This window comes from Quercus suber, unplaced genomic scaffold (assembly GCF_002906115.3).
Source record: "Quercus suber isolate HL8 unplaced genomic scaffold, Cork oak 2.0 scaffold_201, whole genome shotgun sequence".
NCBI classification, from domain to species: Eukaryota; Viridiplantae; Streptophyta; class Magnoliopsida; order Fagales; family Fagaceae; genus Quercus; species Quercus suber.
The window spans coordinates 30,184-51,079 of NW_027069659.1; positions in this window are offsets into that span (position 1 = coordinate 30,184).

Genomic DNA, 20,896 nt, shown 5'->3' on the forward strand with positions numbered 1-20,896 from the left:
TTGCATTTGGTTCTCTCTTTATGTTGATATTGAACATTTTAGTTGTCAATAGTTGAGCAAAAAAAATAAAAAATAAAAATTAGTTGGCTAAGATGACAGATTTTTAGTCATCATCTTGGCAATTGGATTATCAATGGCTTCTTTATTACCTCATGTATTTATTAAAAAATATGACTAAAATTAAAATGTAGAAAGTTTAAGAAAAATAATAATTGGAAAAATTATTTTATTGATCTTAAATCTAAATCAAAATCAAAATCCAATTTTAGGTATTCAAACAATGGAATTTCAAATTCTTCATTGTATAGAAAGACCCAAATAAGGAATTTAAAAATCAATGGATTTCAAATCAAGACTTTTTTAAATCTATTAATTTTAAAATCAATAGATTTCAAATCAAGCAAATAGAAGGGTTGTATAACATTTTTATTGTCATTTTTAGGTTTTCGGAGCATTACGGTCCTTTTTTACGTTTTAATGGGCATAGAGCTCTACTATTACTTCAAATATTTTATGGTCTCGAAATTAAAAATTTCACATTATATATTGTTGGCTAAATCAAGGCCAAGTAGGCCTCTCTGTAGTTTGTGTTGCCAATTTGGGAAATTGTAACCAAGAGGACATGAAATAGAATAAGGTGGAGCCCATAAGAACATGAAATTGTAACCAAGAGCCAATTATGTTCAAATTACACATTCCAATATTTTATAGGAACAAATATCAAATGGCTTTGGAATGACAAGTTTGTATAAATTTTGCGAAACCCAGAGAGAGAGAGAGAGAGAGAGAGAGATAAGTGCTTTGTGGCAACGATAAGTCTTCAACAACAAAATCATTTCATTGCTATTAGCACTCTCTCAGACTTAGCTAGTGGAAGCTCTGCTGGCTCAAATGAGACTCACACTTATCATTGAGGTCGATATGCTAAACTCTCAATGACAAAATTATTTGGATAATTTTTTTAAAAAGGACTGGGTTGTTCGTTTTTTGGGATATTTATTTTGCTTTTGATGGGTCTAAATATAATAATAATTTTATGAAACAAAACTGCGTAGACACTTTAATTGGGGTGGTCATACTCGTGTCGGACACAGTCATTTAACACTTCTGCACACATGGATCTAATGAATATGTCTAAAAAATATAAAACCTGGTGTAGTAGCCTTGATTGATGACTATTTCATACTGGGTCTGTAGTTTCAATTCAAGTGTTTACTAAAAATTTTAAAATTGTCAACAATCTTTGTATTGGATTTTTTGCATAACTTGCTAATTGTATAATCACCCTATTTCCAACTTTAGACACCACAATAAACTCACAATTGTGATTTAGTTGCAGATGTTGCATAAGAACAATTAGAGAGCACATAAGGTTACCAAAATACCTTCAAAACCTAAAAAATGGCCAAAATAACCCCAAAGCCTAAAAAATAACTAAAATAACCCTGAAACATAAAAAATGACCAAAACACCCCCGAAACCTGAAAATGACCAAAATACCCCCGAAACCTATAAAATGGCCAAAATAACCTCGAAGCCTAAAAATTGATCAAAATAACCTAGAAACCTAAAAATGACCAAAATGACCAAAATAACCCTAGAACCTAAAAAAGACCAAAATCACCCCGAAGTCTAAAAATTGACAAAAATAATCCCGAAACCTAAAAATGACCAAAATACCCCCCTAAAACTATAAAATGACCAAAATACCCGGGTTTACCTATAATAATTGGGTTGGGTTGGGTTCGGGTTAGAAGCAATTAGTTAAATGGGTTTTAATGGGTCAATGAGTTTTATATACCCAACCAAATTATGTCCACCCCAACCCACCCATTTGACATCCCTAATTACATAATGTGAGAATGGAACCGTCAGTGTGAGGAAAAAAATAAGAGAACCACCTAATGCGACAAAAGAACTGTCATATGTGATCTTGGAACTGCACAATGTGAGAATAAAATCGTCAAGTGTGAGAAAAAGATAAGGGAACCACCCAATATGACAAAAGAACTGTCATATGTGATGTTGGAACCGCACAATGTGAGGATGGAACTGTCAAATGTGAGAAAAAAAAGTAAGGGAACTACTAAATGTGAGAAAAGAACTGTTACATGTGATGTTGGAACTGCACAATGTGAGGATGGAACCGTCAAATGTGAGAAAAAGTAAGGGATTCGTCAAATGTGAAAGAAGAACTGTTACATATGATGTTGGAACAACAGAATTTGAGAATGGAACCGTCAAGTGTGAGAAAAAAAGTAAGAGAACCACCTAATGTGAGAAAAGAACTGTCATATGTGATGTTGGAACCGCACAATGTGAGGATGAAACCGTCAAATGTGAGAAAAAAGTAAGAGAACTACCAAATGTGAGAAAATAATTGTCACATGTGATGTTGGAACTGCACAATTTGAGGATGGAACCGTCAAGTGTGAGAAAAAAGTAAGGGAACTACCCAATGTGACAAAAGAACTGTTATATGTGATGTTAGAACCGCACAATGTGAGGATGAAACCATCAAATGTGAGAAAAAAGTAAGGGATCCATCAAATGTGAGAAAAGAACTGTCACATGTGATGTTAGAACTGCACAATATGAGAATGAAACCGTCATGTGTGAGAAAAAAAGTAAGAGAACCACCCAATGTGAGAAAATAACTGTCATATGTGATGTTGGAACCGCACAATGTGAGGATGGAACCGTCAGATATGAGAAAAAAAAGTAAGAGAACCATCAAATGTGAGAAAAGAACTGTCACATGCGATATTGAAACCGCACAATGTGAGAATGGAACCGTCAAATGTGATAAAAAAGTAAGGGAACCACCAAATGTGAGAAAAGAACTGTCACATATGATATTGGAACTGCACAATGTGAGAATGGAACTGTCAAATGTGAGAAAAAAGTAACCTGGTGTAGCAGGTTACCTACTAATGGGTACCGTACCCCCCTTTTTTGGGGGGGTACCGTAGAATTACTCGTGAGGGGAGAACTTGTTATCACTTGTCAATTATATATTTAAAATAAAATGATATATTCAGTGTTTTTATCCTGAATAAAACTTTCTTTTAATAAAAAAAATAAAAATATATAAAATTAATCCCATCAATTATTTTAATATTTTTTTTCTTTTTATAAGTAAGCCCACAGTTTATAAAGCCAAAAAAAAATTTAAATAAAAGCAAAAAAAAAAAAAAAAAGTTGCTAACCGGCACCGACCCAAAAAATAATATCAAAGGACAAATCTTGGGCCAATAAAATTAATTGGGCTGACACTGACAGGCCTAAATCCATTTTTTTCCTAGACACGGTAAACGGCCCAATCATGAAATTGCTTGCTTCTAAACAAAATTTAGCTAAACCAGGACCAATTCATGTCTTTTCTATGTGAGACAGAAGGAGAAACTGGGTTTTTTTTTTTTTTTTTTTTTTTTTTTNTATAAACCTAAAAAGTGACCAAAATACTCCTAAAACCTAAAAAATGACCAAAATACTCTCAAACCTCTAAAGTGATGAAAACACCCCTAAACCTTTGAAATGACCCAAATAAACCCAAAACCTCTAAAATAGCCACAAACAACGTGAAACCTCTAAAATTACCAAAATACCCCTCAAAATATCTAAAATGACCAACATACAACTAATCCCGTAAGATGAACAAAATACACCTAAAGCCTTTAAAATTACCAAAATAGGGGTTTGGGGTATCTTAGTCATTTTTTAGGTTTATGGGGTATTTTGGTCAATTTTCATGTTTAGGGAGTATTTTGGTCATTTTTTATGTTTTACAGGGGATTTTGGAAATTTTTAGGTTTAGGGTGTATTTTTATCGACTTACAGGTTAAGGGGCTTTTTTGTCATTTTATAGGTTTGAGGTATTTTTGGTCATTTTAAGGTTTAGGGGTTATTTTGGTCGTATTTAGGTGCCAGGGGTATTTTGGTCATTTTTTAGGTTTCAGGAGGTATTTCAGTTAATTTTTAGGTTTTGAAGGTATATCGATCATTTTTTAGGTTTAGGGATATTTTGGTCATTTTTAGGTTTTAGGTTTTTTGGTCAATTTTAGGCTTTGTGGTTATTTTGGCCATTTTAAAGGTTTTATGGTTATTTTGGTCAATTTTTAGGCTTCATGTTTATTTTGGCAATTTTTAAGGTTTCGAGGGTATTTTGGTCATTTTTAGTTTTCAGGGTTATTTTGGCCATTTTTTAAGTTTTAGAGTTATTTTAGTAATTTTTTAGGTTTCAGAGGTATTTTAGTAATTTCTTAGGTTTTGGAGGTATTTTTGGACATTTTTTGGGTTTAAGGGGTATTTTGGTCATTTTTAGGTTTCGGGGGTTTTTGGTCTTTTTTTTGGGTTTCAGGGGTATTTTGGTTATTTTTTATGTTTTGGGGTATTTTGGTCATTTTTAGATTTCGAGGTATTTTGGTCATTTTTTGGGTTTTAGGGGTATTTTGGTCATTTTATGAATTTCAGGGGTATTTTGTAATTTTGGGTTTTAAAGGGGTATTTTGCTCATTTTCTGGGTTTCAAGGGTATTTTGGTAATTTTATGTTTCAGGGGTATTTTGGTAATTTTTAGGTTTCGGGGTATTTTGGTAATTTTTTGGTTTTGGGGTATTTTGGTCATTTTATGGGTTTTAGGAGTATTTTGGTAATTTTTAGGTGTCAGGTGTATTTTGGTCATTTTTTGGGTTCTAGAGGTATTTTGGTCATTTTGTAGGTTTCGAATTGTTTTGGTAATTTTTAGGTTTCAGGAGCATTTTGGTCATTTTTTGGGTTTTGTGGGTATTTTGGTAATTTTTAGGTTTTGGGGTATTTTGGTCAATTTTTTAAAGCATTTTAGAGTACTTTGGTCATTTACACTTAGGGGCATTTTGGTAATTTTGATAATTGGGTAATTGGGTGGGTTGGGGTTTACCCATAATAATTGGGTTGGGTTGGGTTCGGGTTAGAAGCAATTAGTTAAATGGGTTTTAATGGGTAATGAGTTTTATATACCCAACCAAATTATGTCCACCCCAAACCCACCCATTTGACATCCCTATTTTTTTTTTTTTTTTTTTTTTTTTTTTAAATATATTTACACAACCTGATCCTATTTGGATGTCTTTAGAATTTTTTTCAGACGGGTATGTGATAGAATTTGATTCAAAGTTTGGGAAGGTTTTGGATTTTACCAACTTATGCTTTGAACTTGACTTTTTTTTTTTTTTTTGAAATGAACTTATGCTTTGAACTTGACTCAATTATTCAATTAAACTAATACAAATAAACCTATGATTAATTTATTTATATGTGACTAAAACAAAGATTGATTGAGTTTGAAACCTTTAACCAACATCTTCGGGCTACTAGTTATAAGTACTTGATATATATGAGATGAGATCATCTAAGGGAATATCAGGGTTTCGAAAAGCTCTAAACACTCTTTTTAACTTAAGAAAAACAAGAAACTACGACAATGTTATATCAATTATATTTTAAAAAATATATATATATATATATATATATTATATAGGTGTTACTTAAAGTAGGTTTGGACCGTTTGGCATATAAAGTGTAGAACTGATCCGGATTTGGGAAAGTTTTTCCAACCCAAACCCAGTCGATCGTTGCAATTACTAATGAAAGTAATTTTTGCATCAACTATTCAAGTTAGCTCAATTTAGTTTTGGTAATACATATGCTGCATATGCAAAGGAAGTCCGACCCAAAGGTAAAGATCGACATGCGTGTGTGTTTTTTTTATTTGATAGCAAAGATCAACATGTTTGACAAAGAAAGCTTCATAAATTTTTTCGAACCTTTCAGAAATCAGAATGAAAGTTGCGGCTAAGGTTCAGCTATAAAAATTGGTGAGGGAAAAAAAGTATGGAAACCAAAAGATTTTTACCCATTTAGGGCTTTAGGCCCCTCTCGAAAGAATTATATCACCCTTTACAGTTGTAACGTTAGAAATTGGTCAATCATTTGAGAAGCATATAGAGAGTAGAGAGAAAGAGACTAAAAAGTAGGTTCATGTAGGTCCTTATTTGGAACACCATGGTCCTCTTGAAAAGGAAATTTGAGAGAAAAAAATCTTGCATTGTGTACTTATCTTTAAATCGCAAATCTAATTGCACGGGGCAATAATGGTGCGTTGGAGCATGATCAATCATTTTCTTCTGCAGTTGGGAATTGGGACATGGATTATTTTCATACAAATTATAGATACGCACGAGTGCCGAGACAACAAGCTAAAGTAACTTTAAAACTCTTGGCGTAGATTTTGCGAGTGCATAGACAACAGGTTGAGCATGTTTCAGAAAGAAGTAAAGCTTAAAATGGTCAAGCTAACCTTTTATTCTCGATTTGATGGCACAGCGGATGCATTATGGTTCAGAACAACTTTGGTCGTATGCATATATATTGAGGGTCAGATTGTTCCATCTGTAGGGATGGTGGAAAATATAAGTTAAAGGGGCCCTAGTCCCTACTCGTAATGCTTGGCCATAGCTTGCTTTGTGATCCTACCCTTTATTGTCGCCAAAACAATTTAACCATACACAGTCATAATCTAATAAATACAACTTACATTATCCAAACTAAGCCTTTTTAAGAAAAAAAAAATTAAAATAATTAGATACAACAATTAGAAAGAAGGATTGAAACAAAAATTCTCCTTTTAAAGGAGAGAAGACGATACCAAACCAAATTGGAACCTAAATATGTATATATATATATATAATTAAATTAAATTAAATTAAAAAGCTAAACTTGGTCCATAACTTCTCTCTATTCTTTTTATTGGCGACTTCTCATCAAGCTCAATTAAACTCAAAACTTGAATATATATATATATATATATATTATATAGGTGTTACTTAAAGTAGGTTTGGACCGTTTGGCATATAAAGTGTAGAACTGATCCGGATTTGGGAAAGTTTTTCCAACCCAAACCCAGTCGATCGTTGCAATTACTAATGAAAGTAATTTTTGCATCAACTATTCAAGTTAGCTCAATTTAGTTTTGGTAATACATATGCTGCATATGCAAAGGAAGTCCGACCCAAAGGTAAAGATCGACATGCGTGTGTGTTTTTTTTATTTGATAGCAAAGATCAACATGTTTGACAAAGAAAGCTTCATAAATTTTTTCGAACCTTTCAGAAATCAGAATGAAAGTTGCGGCTAAGGTTCAGCTATAAAAATTGGTGAGGGAAAAAAAGTATGGAAACCAAAAGATTTTTACCCATTTAGGGCTTTAGGCCCCTCTCGAAAGAATTATATCACCCTTTACAGTTGTAACGTTAGAAATTGGTCAATCATTTGAGAAGCATATAGAGAGTAGAGAGAAAGAGACTAAAAAGTAGGTTCATGTAGGTCCTTATTTGGAACACCATGGTCCTCTTGAAAAGGAAATTTGAGAGAAAAAAATCTTGCATTGTGTACTTATCTTTAAATCGCAAATCTAATTGCACGGGGCAATAATGGTGCGTTGGAGCATGATCAATCATTTTCTTCTGCAGTTGGGAATTGGGACATGGATTATTTTCATACAAATTATAGATACGCACGAGTGCCGAGACAACAAGCTAAAGTAACTTTAAAACTCTTGGCGTAGATTTTGCGAGTGCATAGACAACAGGTTGAGCATGTTTCAGAAAGAAGTAAAGCTTAAAATGGTCAAGCTAACCTTTTATTCTCGATTTGATGGCACAGCGGATGCATTATGGTTCAGAACAACTTTGGTCGTATGCATATATATTGAGGGTCAGATTGTTCCATCTGTAGGGATGGTGGAAAATATAAGTTAAAGGGGCCCTAGTCCCTACTCGTAATGCTTGGCCATAGCTTGCTTTGTGATCCTACCCTTTATTGTCGCCAAAACAATTTAACCATACACAGTCATAATCTAATAAATACAACTTACATTATCCAAACTAAGCCTTTTTAAGAAAAAAAAAATTAAAATAATTAGATACAACAATTAGAAAGAAGGATTGAAACAAAAATTCTCCTTTTAAAGGAGAGAAGACGATACCAAACCAAATTGGAACCTAAATATGTATATATATATATATATAATTAAATTAAATTAAATTAAAAAGCTAAACTTGGTCCATAACTTCTCTCTATTCTTTTTATTGGCGACTTCTCATCAAGCTCAATTAAACTCAAAACTTGATGAACTCCCCCAAGGCCGAGCTCACCAAGTTATATGTGAAGAGAATCTTAAATGTCATTAAAGAGGCTGTTAAAGAGACTAAGGTATTAAGAGCATCCCCACCAGTATGTGTAAAGTTGTGCAAAATGAAAAAAGTAACTGATTTTACACATTTTGAACCAAAAAAACACCCACATCAGTGGGTGTAAAATTGTGCATAAATGCACAATTGCTATAGTAACCATGCATATATGCATGGTTACTATAGTATGTGCATTTAATATTTTAATAAATTTTTTTCACTCCTTGGCTTTGTTGCTCTCACTCTCACCTCACTCTCCTGCCCTGACCAAAGAACCTCACTCTCCCTTTTTCTCATTTCATCAAATCATCAAACCATCCGATTTCTCGCCGATCAAATCATCTCTCGCCACCACTGCCGATAGCTTCATCGGCGTAGATCTCAGAGACTGACTACGACACGAACGCATCATCTCTGGTGGAGAAAGAGGTGTCGTTGTTGTTGTGGAAGATTGGTGAATCAATGGCTAAGTCCTTGAGTGGGTTAGAGTTGGCGAAATGAGTTGTGGCAAATGAGTCGAATCACTGGGAAGGTTTGATTATTGGGTTGTTTTATTGGTGTCCTTGAGTGAGTTAGTGTCATTTTTGTTTGATGTCATTTTCTGATCAGTGGGTTTTGATTAATGGGTTGTTTGATCGATGGGTTGTTTGATCTCTTTGTTTGATCGTCGCTTAATGATCGTTGCTGCTCTGATCATTAATGGTGGCTGGGTATTGAGTCAAGAATGAATATTTTATTAAATAAATGTGTAGAATAGACAAACTGATGTAGGTGTTTTGTAAAAATGGAGGTGCAAAATAGAAAAACATGTTTTTCTTGCAAAATGGACAAAAATTATGCATCCACTAATGTGGATGCTCTAAGATCGATCAAGTTATGGCATGATTGCTAGTGATCAATCGAAGCTTGTGTGAGTTGTAATCTTGGATTCTAGATTTTTTTTTTTTTTTTTTTTTTGGATACCTAGTCGATGGCAGGTCAATCAATCTAAATTAGATTAAACTTTAGAACTTGATTGGTCAAGATCTTGATTATATATAGAATCTAGCGCTCTAAGAGCATCAGTATTAGGAAATGCTATCCCATCACATTTTACCATCCCAAAAAACTATTTTATCACTTATACCAGACCATTTTACAATACACTCAACATCCCAGAATTCTATTTTTTCCTCATTTAATTTAAATATTCTATTTTATTCCTTTTTTTTTTTTTTTTTTACTATTTCTCTTTTTCTATTCTTTTTCCTCTCTTTCTCCCTCAACCTTTAGCACCGGTTTCAACACACAAAGCCACACACACACACAAAGACCCATGATACACCAATCCACCTATCCAAACCCATCACCACACACACAAACACAGGTAATCACTCTTTTGAAACAAACTTTTTCATTCTTGAAAAACCACGACAAAAAAGATTAAGAATCAAGATTCATAAGTTTCATTTTCTCTCTGTTCTTCCTCAACTTTCTAGGAAACCAAACAGTTCACAAAGAAAACTTTGATAAATTTTTATTTTTATTTTTATTTTTTAAAAAGTTATCTTGAGCTTGCCATACATCACTGACCACAAAAAATAGAATGTACAATTCATCAAAACTTTCTTTTCCATCCCAATTTTCTAACCAAACAAACAATACCCAAAAGAAAATTCATACAAAAAACACACAAAGCTGAGTTGAAATATGCTCTCATCCATCAAAAAGGCAAACTAAAACAACAACAAAACCCAAAACCTTCTCTTATTTTCTTCATCTTCACACCAAACAAAAAACAGAACATAATCCAAGAGTTTCAACCCCCCCCCCCCAAAAAAAAAAAAAAAGACTAATCAAACATGCAAAAAAACCCACCACACCTCCCAAAAAAACCCACCACCAATGCCTCGTAAGAATTACTATCGGAGCCATCAAAGCGCTCATGTCGACCCATTGGACCCATCGGAGCCATTTGATTCCACTGTTGTCAAAACCCATGGGGTCTTGGGTCTAAAGAGAGCAGAGAGTAGATGAGAAAGAGAGAAGGAAGAGAGAGAAAAGAAGGGAAATAATGAGAGAGGAGAGAGAAATTTATGGGTTAAAAAGAGGAGAGAGAGTATTAAAAAATTAATTTTTTTATCCTATTCAGCTACAACTATCTTACATTTAAGATGGTACTATAGCATTATACTAAAAAAAATTAACCTTTCCCAATTTTGACCTTTCAGTTACTAAGTATGTTTGGGTCTGAATGCCAAATGTACCTTACATTTGGCATATGACAAGCCCACTGCTGATTCTCTAAGAGCATCAGCATCCCGAAATTCTAATTCTACTCTATTTTACAATCCCAAAAAGCCACTTTATCATTATACCATACCATTTTACAATACTTTCAGCATCCTAACTTTTATTTTCCTATTCTACTCATTAAAATAATATTTCTACACAATAAAATATTTTTTTTTCTTTTTTGTTTTTTTCTCAATTTTTCCCTCCACCTTCTCTCAACCTCTATCACCGGGCTTCCACTACCCAATCACCACCACTACGCCTCCACCATGCCCACCACGCCACCACTTCCCACCAAAATCCCACCGGAGCAAAAACCCATATTAAAAAAAAAAAAAAAAAAAATCCCAACATGGCAACACAAGCCACCGATCCCACTCCAAATCAAATACTTGATCTTCTCGTACCCCACGAACTCAAACCCAATTCAAATTTTGTTTTAGAATTGTGCTACAATGCAATTCTACATGTAGAATTGCACTATAGCACAATTCTAAAATTTTTTGCAATAGTTACATTATACAAGTTCGGATGTAAAAGGTTATTTTTTGCTTATATGTTAAATTGTACCAAGATATGGCATATGCCATTTGGGCCGCGGATAAGAAGCCGCAGTTCTTTCTAATAGGGGTAGCGCACACACTTCTTTTCTCTTCGTACATACCTAGAGCCCCGTGCGAATGTTGGTTAACCGATTTAAGCCACACATGCAATGCAAGTTACATTCAATTATTTGACTCCGCATGATATATTATATTATAATCTCCATTCACCACCCTCCTTTTTCCAAACGCTGATACTATTAGTTTGCGTATGTTTGTCGCAATATCTAGATAAGCCCAAAATCCCACGTACCATAAACTAGTTTTCATGAAAATTTGTTGAGGAACACTTTGGGGACTTGATAGTTGTTGAAACATGACATCCAATTAAAAAAAAAAAAAAAAAGTCTTTAATGATTAAAGAAAACGAATAGTATTTCCATAAATATATATTTGTTTATGTACTTTGATACAATTCACGCATTTGTTAATATGTAATTGGCGAAAACTACATTTTTGTTCTTACATTTTCACACAATTCCCACTTTACTCCTTATCTTTTATTTTTACCCTTTTTACTCTTTATCCTGAAAAACGTGTCTCGTTTTAGTCTTTTTCATCAGTGCCCTGATGGCAAAGTCCTAGATGGGAGACAAAACTGTTAAAATAATAATAAAATTTTTTATTTTGGCATTAAAAAATGCCACATCATCATCTAAATTTTTTAAAAAATTATTAATTTAAACTAAATAAAAAAATTAAAAACGGAATTAAAAACAAAAAATCACATGAATTCAGATCTAAGTGTATTTTGAATAAGAACACAAACCCAGATCTAAGAATACAAACCCAAAAATTATTTAAAAAAAGAAAAAAGAAAACAAAACACACTTAGATCTGAAATGCGGAGGCAACAAATCCATGGATGAGAACAATGGGAAACCCTTCTCCTTGCATAACATAATGTAAAGCCCACAAAGTTTTCACAATCAAAAGATAACAAAAACATGAACAAGATCAAAAAACAAAAAATGGGTATGCAACAAAGCAACCATTCTGACAAAGAAGTCTCAAAGACAATAAATCAAACACCTAAACCGCATAACAAAAAAAAAAAAAAGAAAAAAAAAAAAGCGCACACACACACACACACACCCAAAACACATAACACAATCTCACATATCAAAACCCAAAAACCAAAAATGAATAAAAAGCACATAGAAAAGTGATGTGGGGTGAAGGGATAATTCTCGTCCATCCAGTACTGGAGGTCTCTGATCCAGAGAGTGCGAACCTCGTTGGTGCTGGTGGGCTAGGCTTGGGCTTGAGTCTAGTGGTGGAGGTGGTGCTATGCTGGTGCTTGAGGGGCCACATCTGAGGTGGGGCTTGAACTGCCGCACAGGGCTAGGCTTGTGGTGGCATCATCATGTAGGGTTATTATGGGTGTGGGTGTGGGTATTGTGGCTGTTGGGTCGTGTGGGTGTGAGGTAGCCATGGGTATGGTGGATTTCAAAGTGTTTTGTGATGTGGGTTGTTGCTAGGTTGTGGGGGTGGTCTAGTGATGGTGGCGTGGTGGTGGGTCTGCCTCTCTCTCCTCTCTCCAGCTCTCCAGCTCTCTCAACTCTCACCGTGTCTCATCCTCTCTTTTGCTTTGATTTTTGAATCTCGGCTCTATTGGGGTTTGATATTTTGTTGCGTTTGCTAGGAGGTTCATGTGTTGTTCTATATGCTTAGATCCCTGTTAATAGTTTGGGAAAGATTGTTTTAAGCTTGGAATATTGATCTTGTTCTTATTTAATTCCTTGTTCATGTTTATTCTTATGTGGATCTTATGTTTAATTTTGTGATCTTATTTTTTGAGTTATTCGTGATTTTTGGTTTTCAATTTTGAGATCTTAAGTCTGGGTTGGTGTTCTTGTTCAAAATACTTTTAAATTTTAATTCATGTGATTTTTTTTTTTTTAGTTAAAATTAATAAATTAATTTTTTAAATTTAGATGCTGATGTGGCATTTTTTAATGCCAAATAACATTTTTTTTATTATTATTTTGATGGCCATGTCAGTTTTTAGTGTGCTAACAGTGTATTCTGTTTGCCACATATGCATTTTTCTCTGATATAACGGCAATGACAAAAACAAGACGCATTTTTTAAGATAAAGAGTAAAAGCGATAAAAATAAAAGATAGAAACTAAAGTGAAAATTGCGTAAAAATATAAAAACAAAAATGTAATTTTTACCTATGTAATTTCATCACTTATATATAGGTTCATTATTAAAAATTAAAAATTAATTTAATTACTACTTTTCATATATTTAAATTATGTCAAGTGTGTAACCGATTATAAGTCCAGGTTTTTTTAGAAAAAGAAAAGAGTGTGAGTGGGATTTTAAAGGTGAGAGGTTAATTTGTGTACTTGCGACCAGGTTTAATGAATACAGGGGTTCACGTGTACACTGGGACATCCACCACATGAGTTGCTTATTTGAATCATGTAGGGACAGAAACGTTGGGATTTGGGCGCAAAACGAAACTTGGTCCATACGTAACCGACGGACACGTAGGTAGGCAATCCCCATTTGAGACAGTAACATTTCGAAAGGTGTGAAGGTACCATTTTGTCAGATGCGTATGCAGTTTCTGCAAAAAGGTCTGATCTCCTCTGCCTGTACATTGCACCCTACAAAAATCTCATTCACTGCCTTTAACTTTTTTTTTTTTTTTTTTGCTGAATATTCACTGCCTTTAACTTATATTACAATAAATGGAATGTAATTAGTTGAAGAAAAATGCTAAGAAGATTTAATGTTTAATTCTCATTTATATTAAAAATTGATTGAAGTTTTAATTTGATGATAAAATATTATTATCAGGTACAAACATTATAAGTTAAAATTCTTTAAAAAAATTTATATTATAATAATGTCGAATAATTTTGAACTCTCTCATCTATTCCATAAAAGTTTCTTTTTTTCTTTTTTTCCTCTTATTTAATAAGAAGTTTGAGTTTAAATATTGTTCACACTAATAATAAATTTATTCATATGTTAATGAGATAGTAAAGATAAGGCACAACGAAGCTCTTGAGTCTGTGTTTCTTGGTTTTTGACCTTAACTCTTGGGTTTGTGTGCTTTGCAACTCTTTTCTTCTCCTTTTTTTTTACTCGGTTGTTTTTCTTAGATTGAGATTCAGTGTAATAGCAATACGCAACAAGCAATTACATCCCTATCACAATATGTTTTTACTATTGCGCCTGATCTCATTTTGTTTTTCTTTCCTTTATTCGGCTTATGCTTAAGGTGTTTACGGTATATTTTATGTTTTTTTTAATTAATATATATTTCTATCTTTTCCCTAAAAAAAAGAAGGGTTAGAATTGTTATGGTGAAAATCAAAGTGAGATCAATCAAGGACAAAAGGTTTTATAGGTTTCTACCCTCAATTATAAAGCTATATTGTATGTGACCCAAAAATCACTCCATTGACGCAAGGCCTTGAAGGTTCTTTGATTTGATTTTTGATATTGTTACAACAAATTAGAGGAGATAAGAAAATTGAAATCTTGGTTCTTCTCATTAAAAAAGAGAAAATTCTATTATTGAGTTACAAGACTTTTAGCGTTGTCTTGCTCAACCGGTTGGTAAATTTAATGCAAATGTTTTTGATGGGTCTAACAGTAGAGACGTGGGTACTCTAGTCTTAGTTGTCTAAGATTGTAATAATGGAATACTTATTTATTGCAGCTATGTGCGAGATGTGTGTAGGTTTAATAGTGAAAGATACAATGAAAGCAATGGCTTTGTTTGGTGAAGTTGTCTTTGCTAAAGCATTTGATCTAAGAAATGTGATTTTCGAGGGCAATGTAAATTTTTTATGTTAGCTTTTGAAGATCATGTGCACAATATGTCGTTAATGGGTTATATTATTGTTTATATTAGTTTCATTTATTTGGAGTTTGATAGTGGTCGTTTTCAATGGATTCGTAAATCTTGTAATTGAGCAACTTGCATTTTGGCATTAGATTCTAAGTCTTTTAATCATTATATAGTGGGGATGAAGGAAATATCTCCTTTTATTGCTAGTTGTGTGGCTAGTGATGTATTCAATTTATAATAATGATATACAAGTATCTTTTCTTTTCTTAAAAAAAAAAAAAAAAAACGTATAAATTCAAATTCTCATTCTCTAGTTTAAAATGTAAGGTTTAATAATAACAGTATTTAAAAATTAAAAAAAAAAAAAATCTTACATCAAATAGAAGAGGGGGGATTTGAACCCAACTGAGAGCGATGTTAATAAGTAAATTTTTTAAATCTAAAAGATATTGCTATTTTATTTATTTTTAAGGTATGCAATGAGACACATGTATGTCTTAAAATTTTTGAAGTTGAAAAAAAGTTTGTTACACCAAATAAGTAAATGAGTAATGCTACAAATATAATAATTTTCATATATATATATATATATATATATTTATAATAGTTGAATTCACAAATTTTTACTAATTCTCATTATTTAGGCTTACCATTGATATCATTTTTTTACCTATCATTAACAACTTGTAATCTTGATAGTGTGTTTTTTTTTTTTTTTTTTTTTTTCTAGAGTTTTTGTTTCACATAAAAGCCATACACTTAGAATATTTGACAATTCAAACGTGTCCATAATTAAAAGAACATCCACACCACTAACTTTCAATTATCAACGTAACTGCCCCACTTTCAACCTATAAATCATCTATTCCACTCTTACTATTTCACTTTATCCTCCACGAATTGTAGTATGCTATGTGTTTATTTATTTTTTAAATATTAAACTTCATTTATTCTATAGGAGAGAAAAAAAGTATAACAAGCTATAATTGGTGGAGGTATAACACTTAAGGAAGTACCTAAATTTTACCCAATAATACCAAAAGGAAGCATGAGAAAGAATCGTGGACATTCAACAAAACTTATCTTATTCTTTTTTTCATTATAATAATATAGAAATAATTTAACTAGGTCTCTTAGAAATAGACCTAAATTACTTTAGGAGTAGTGTAACTTTAAAGTCTCACTCATCTGTATAATTACTTTCTAAATTAGTAGTACTTTAGGAGTGGTGTAACTTTAAAATCTTACTCATATACATTAGATTTTATCAAGGGTATTCTAATGGTCTGTTTGGATTGAGGGAGATTTGAGAAGAGTAGAGTAGAGTTTATTAAAAATAGGCTAATTTTGAGCTAACTTTTCTCTACTCTCCCTCAATTCAAACGGACCATTAAAGTCTTCTGTGTTGGGTAATTACTTATGTCTTTCTTTATACAATTAATGCAAATAAGCACTTGATATATATATATATATATATATATTATTGACTTGTATTACTCTAAAAGTCCTCATAATTCAGGCAATACCAAACCTATTGGAGAACATCCATTTGATTCAAGAAAAATGGTTAAGTAAAACAAATATTAAAGAATGTAATCTTACGGAGATAATGTACTTTTTAGAGGGTCACAAATTAAATTTGATGTAAACTAGTGATAGGAAAAGTGTAATTACCCATTTAATAAATATTGGAGATTTTATTTAAAAAAAGTCATAGTTCACATTAAAATTAAAGAGAATGACCATTTGTTTGAAGTTGCAATTATTGATATAATTATAGATGTTCAAAATGATTACTTGTACCACTTGAGTTTTGGAAGACTTGCAAGAGAAAATACAAGATAATTTAAAGTTGCATCAGTGTAGTGCTAGCCAAATCTACTATATATGATCTTAAATTAACATTCATAAAAAAAAAAAAAAAAGGGTGTTTATATATTTAGGTATTTTTGTAATTTTACATTGTCTCAAGTTTCTAAATGTTGCATTCATCGTAAAGAGACTGGTTATCATGTCCCATTTTGGATTGCAAAACAACATAACTATAATCAGTGATATATAATGGAAGAGCTTTTCTTTCATAAAGGAGATACTACTATAAGTGAAAAAAAAAAAAAAAAAAACAGCTTTGGAAAATTTAGCGACAATAATGTTGATTGTAAACATTTCAACATCCCCAGAATCGACCATACATGCAACTTTCAGGGTGTGCGAGAAGTTTAGCAGGAATGAATATGATATTAGCACAAATACATTCACCCACAGCAGTGAAGGCCACTTTCAGTGGTAATGTCTTGAAGCTTTCAGAAGCACTAAGATAGACTGTACAATACCTTATCAACATTATAATCTGTCCAAAAAGGATGCCTAACAATGAGATGCTCATATCTCCTTAAGCCATTGATATTTAACTTTTAAGAGTTTTCTATGTAATTTAAACACCCAAGAAAGAAATGCTTACAAGGATATATATGGGATCATAGTAATTAAATATATTTTATTGAGAGGCTATTAATTAAACGGTGTTTTAATATTGTTGAAATAGTATAATGTTTTGCTTTTTAATTGTAAATGTGGCAGATTTTTAGATGGGTGTTTTTTGACTTTTTCCTATGTGTCGCAACATCCTTAATAATGGGAAAATACTTCTACTATTATATATAATATTAGTATTAAATGCTGCAATATGGTTACAACTTAAAAAAACAAAAAAGAGACCTCGACAAATGTATTTTTCCAAAGAAAGAAAATTAAAAATTTGCTTGAGTTACACAAGTACATTACAAAATGTTGACACTGTTAAAAGAAGATTGAAAAAGGAATCAACATTTGCTTTAATTTCCGTAGTAATATATTGAATCAATAAAAAAAAAAAAAAAATGAGTGCGACATATATAACACAAGTGGGAGGTTGACTTTTGAATTCTAAGCCGTGGTATTTTCTATATTAATTAATTTAAGGTATACTATTATTTAGGATCTCAAATAAAGCTGCTTCTGAAAGCTTGGTTTCTCTGACTATGACTAATTTGCATTAATTCAACGGTGTGACTTTGTCAAAACCTCTAGAAACTGGTTCGTGTTTTTACTTCGAAGAATGCAAAACGAGGAATATTCATACACATACACACACATATATATATATATAACATGGCTTCTCATTTGAGGTCTAGAGTAACATGGAAGCCGATGACAAATTTGCAATACTTTCACTCTGTGTGGTTGGAAGCCTCAAGCAGATAGATACAAAAATTAATTAAAAAAACCACGTGAAAAGATTCACGTCTCGAAAAAAGACTAATCGAATACAATGTTTTGTATTAATTCTCTGTTATTTTAATTAAAAGGTTGAAATATATTTTTGGCACTTGAAAATTAGCAAAAGGTCAATTTTTCTTTCCTGAAATTCAAAAGGATGCAATCCTTTAAAAATTTAAAACTATTTATGTTGTCCTTCCAATCAATTTCGCTTTCCATTTCGTATTATAATGGTCCCACGTCAACTTTTCACTAGTCATATGCAATTCAATTCATGGATGATATTTCTACCACTTTTGTCAAAAACATTCATGGATGATATACAGAAGGACAACATTATCTCCTTAAATTATTCATAACCAAATTAAAACCTCATAAAATTCATAAACAGAGAGGTTGTTTGCCAAAAGCATTGCAGCTCAAATGATATTTCCTAATGTTTGTAATGGAGGTGTACATGGTTTAAGTCTTGTCTCTCCAAACGGTTGAATTTTTAAAAAAATAATAATAATAATAATAATAATTGAGGCTTGCTAAGATATATTTATATTGAATTTATGTAATTTATTATGTGTAATGACTTAAGACTCTCAATTATATTGTAAAGCTCATCTAGGCCAACCCTAGCTCATGTAGTCTCTCTATATATATATACCCTATTAGGGATCATTGTAAACATATAGTACTAATATATAACAAATATATATATATATATATATATGTATGTATGTATATATAGCCATCAAAAGCTTTATACCACGAACATAGGCTATCAAGCCCCCCATTTAAGAACTAAGACTAGCATTGTAACTGATGCGATCTTGTGGTTAACTGAACTATTATTATATTTATTTATTTTATACTTACATGATTTATAACTTTTTAACTTATTATATCATATCTCTCTTAATCTATTAAATATTACTAAATTTATTTTCTTTTGTTAAATTTACTTGTGTTTTGAAAAATATTTCTTTTGTATGGGAATTTACTAAAATAATTAATAGTTATTATTCAAGTGTTTTTTCATACTTATTTATGTTGTACTATCTTCTATTAATTTTATAATATCATTAAAGTTTATTTAAGAGTTTGTTTCAATTTTTTTTTTATAATCAATTTTGCTATTATTTACAAATTTAATATATTTTTATTTATATTTTAATTAGTTATTAAATTAATTATAATATCATCTTAAACCTTGATTCAATCTTTAAATTCTTAAAACTTTTTTTTTCTGGTTTTTTAAACGGCTCGATTTGAAAACCATATCATCAAACTTCATTTTTCCCTTTTTTTTTTTTTTTTTTTTTTTTTTTTTTTTTTTTGNTTTATTTTTGTGCAAACAAGACATGACTAGGATAGATGTATAGATAGTCATGATTTGTCATCCTGTCATGTTTGTACTGGAAACGTAGAACACAAACCTTACCCTACGGGGGCCTACGCCTAAGATACATTAATGGTATGAATCGCCTTGCGGGCAATCTCAATCCATGGAACTCAAATAAAAATCTACTAGTATTTTAGCATTAAAAAAAAAAAAAAATCCAAACACTTTTTGGTGGAAAAGAAAAAGGGTTTTGCAGCTATGAATTCCTTTGTCTTACAGTAGGTACAAAACATAGCTAGCCACTTTCCTTCAACGAAAGAACCGAGTTTTAAATCTCCACTCTTACATTGTTTTTTTACTTTTCCTTTTTTTTTATTTTATTTTTATGGAAATTCCCTTTTACATGGTTATAATTATCGAATTATATAAAATAAAATAAAAAGTTAAAAGCTTTAACTTTTGGATATATTATAGATATTCTTTTTAAAATATCAGTATCATTTTTATGTATTTAATAATAATTTATATAAATAAAATTTTCTTTTATGGATATTACATGATTTGAAACTTATCACATAACTAACATATCAATTGGTTTCTTTTTTATATAGACAGATTTAATTGCTCTAGACCATCATGCAAGACACCAACTAATTTCATTTTTATTTGGACGGAATTTGAACTCAAGTTCCTTACAAAATGATTACATTTCAAGGGTTGAATTTAAACTATTTACATGTAAAAGAAAAGAAAATAAATTTGATGTGATTCCCATTTCCTCGCCTATGTAATAAAGAGTACTACTGTTTATTTATTTATTTATTTTTTATAACCACTTGTTTCACATGGTTTTTTTTTTTTTTCTTCAATCCCATCAAGTAATTAAGTTTTTTTTTTCAAAAAAAAAAAAAACTTAATTACCTTATGGGCTTGAAAGCTATTGATTCTTTTATTGTTCCAAGATGAAGTGACATTGACATTGCTGCCCACATGCCTATAAAGTAAGGTGGTTCCTTCAAAGGAGGTGATGGTTTAACCCAAGGAATGAGAGGATAAGACATCCATTTACACCAGGCTCAATGGTGTTTTGCCCAAATTGATAAATAAAAAGAATTACCTCTTCTACTTTGTCAACCCATTTTTTCCTTCTACAAATTTTTTTTTTTTTTTCTTCCTTGTCCTTTCTCTAACTTCAACCAAAATAAAACATCATCAACCCATATCAAAAATCAAAGACCAAATTAACCAAAATTGCATCATCCGCCATCTCTTTCGATCGTACAGATCAATCATCATCCTCCCTCTTGCACAAATCAACCACCAATTGCATTGTCCTCCATCTTACACAAATTAATCAACTACTATCACACTTGTTCATGGGCACA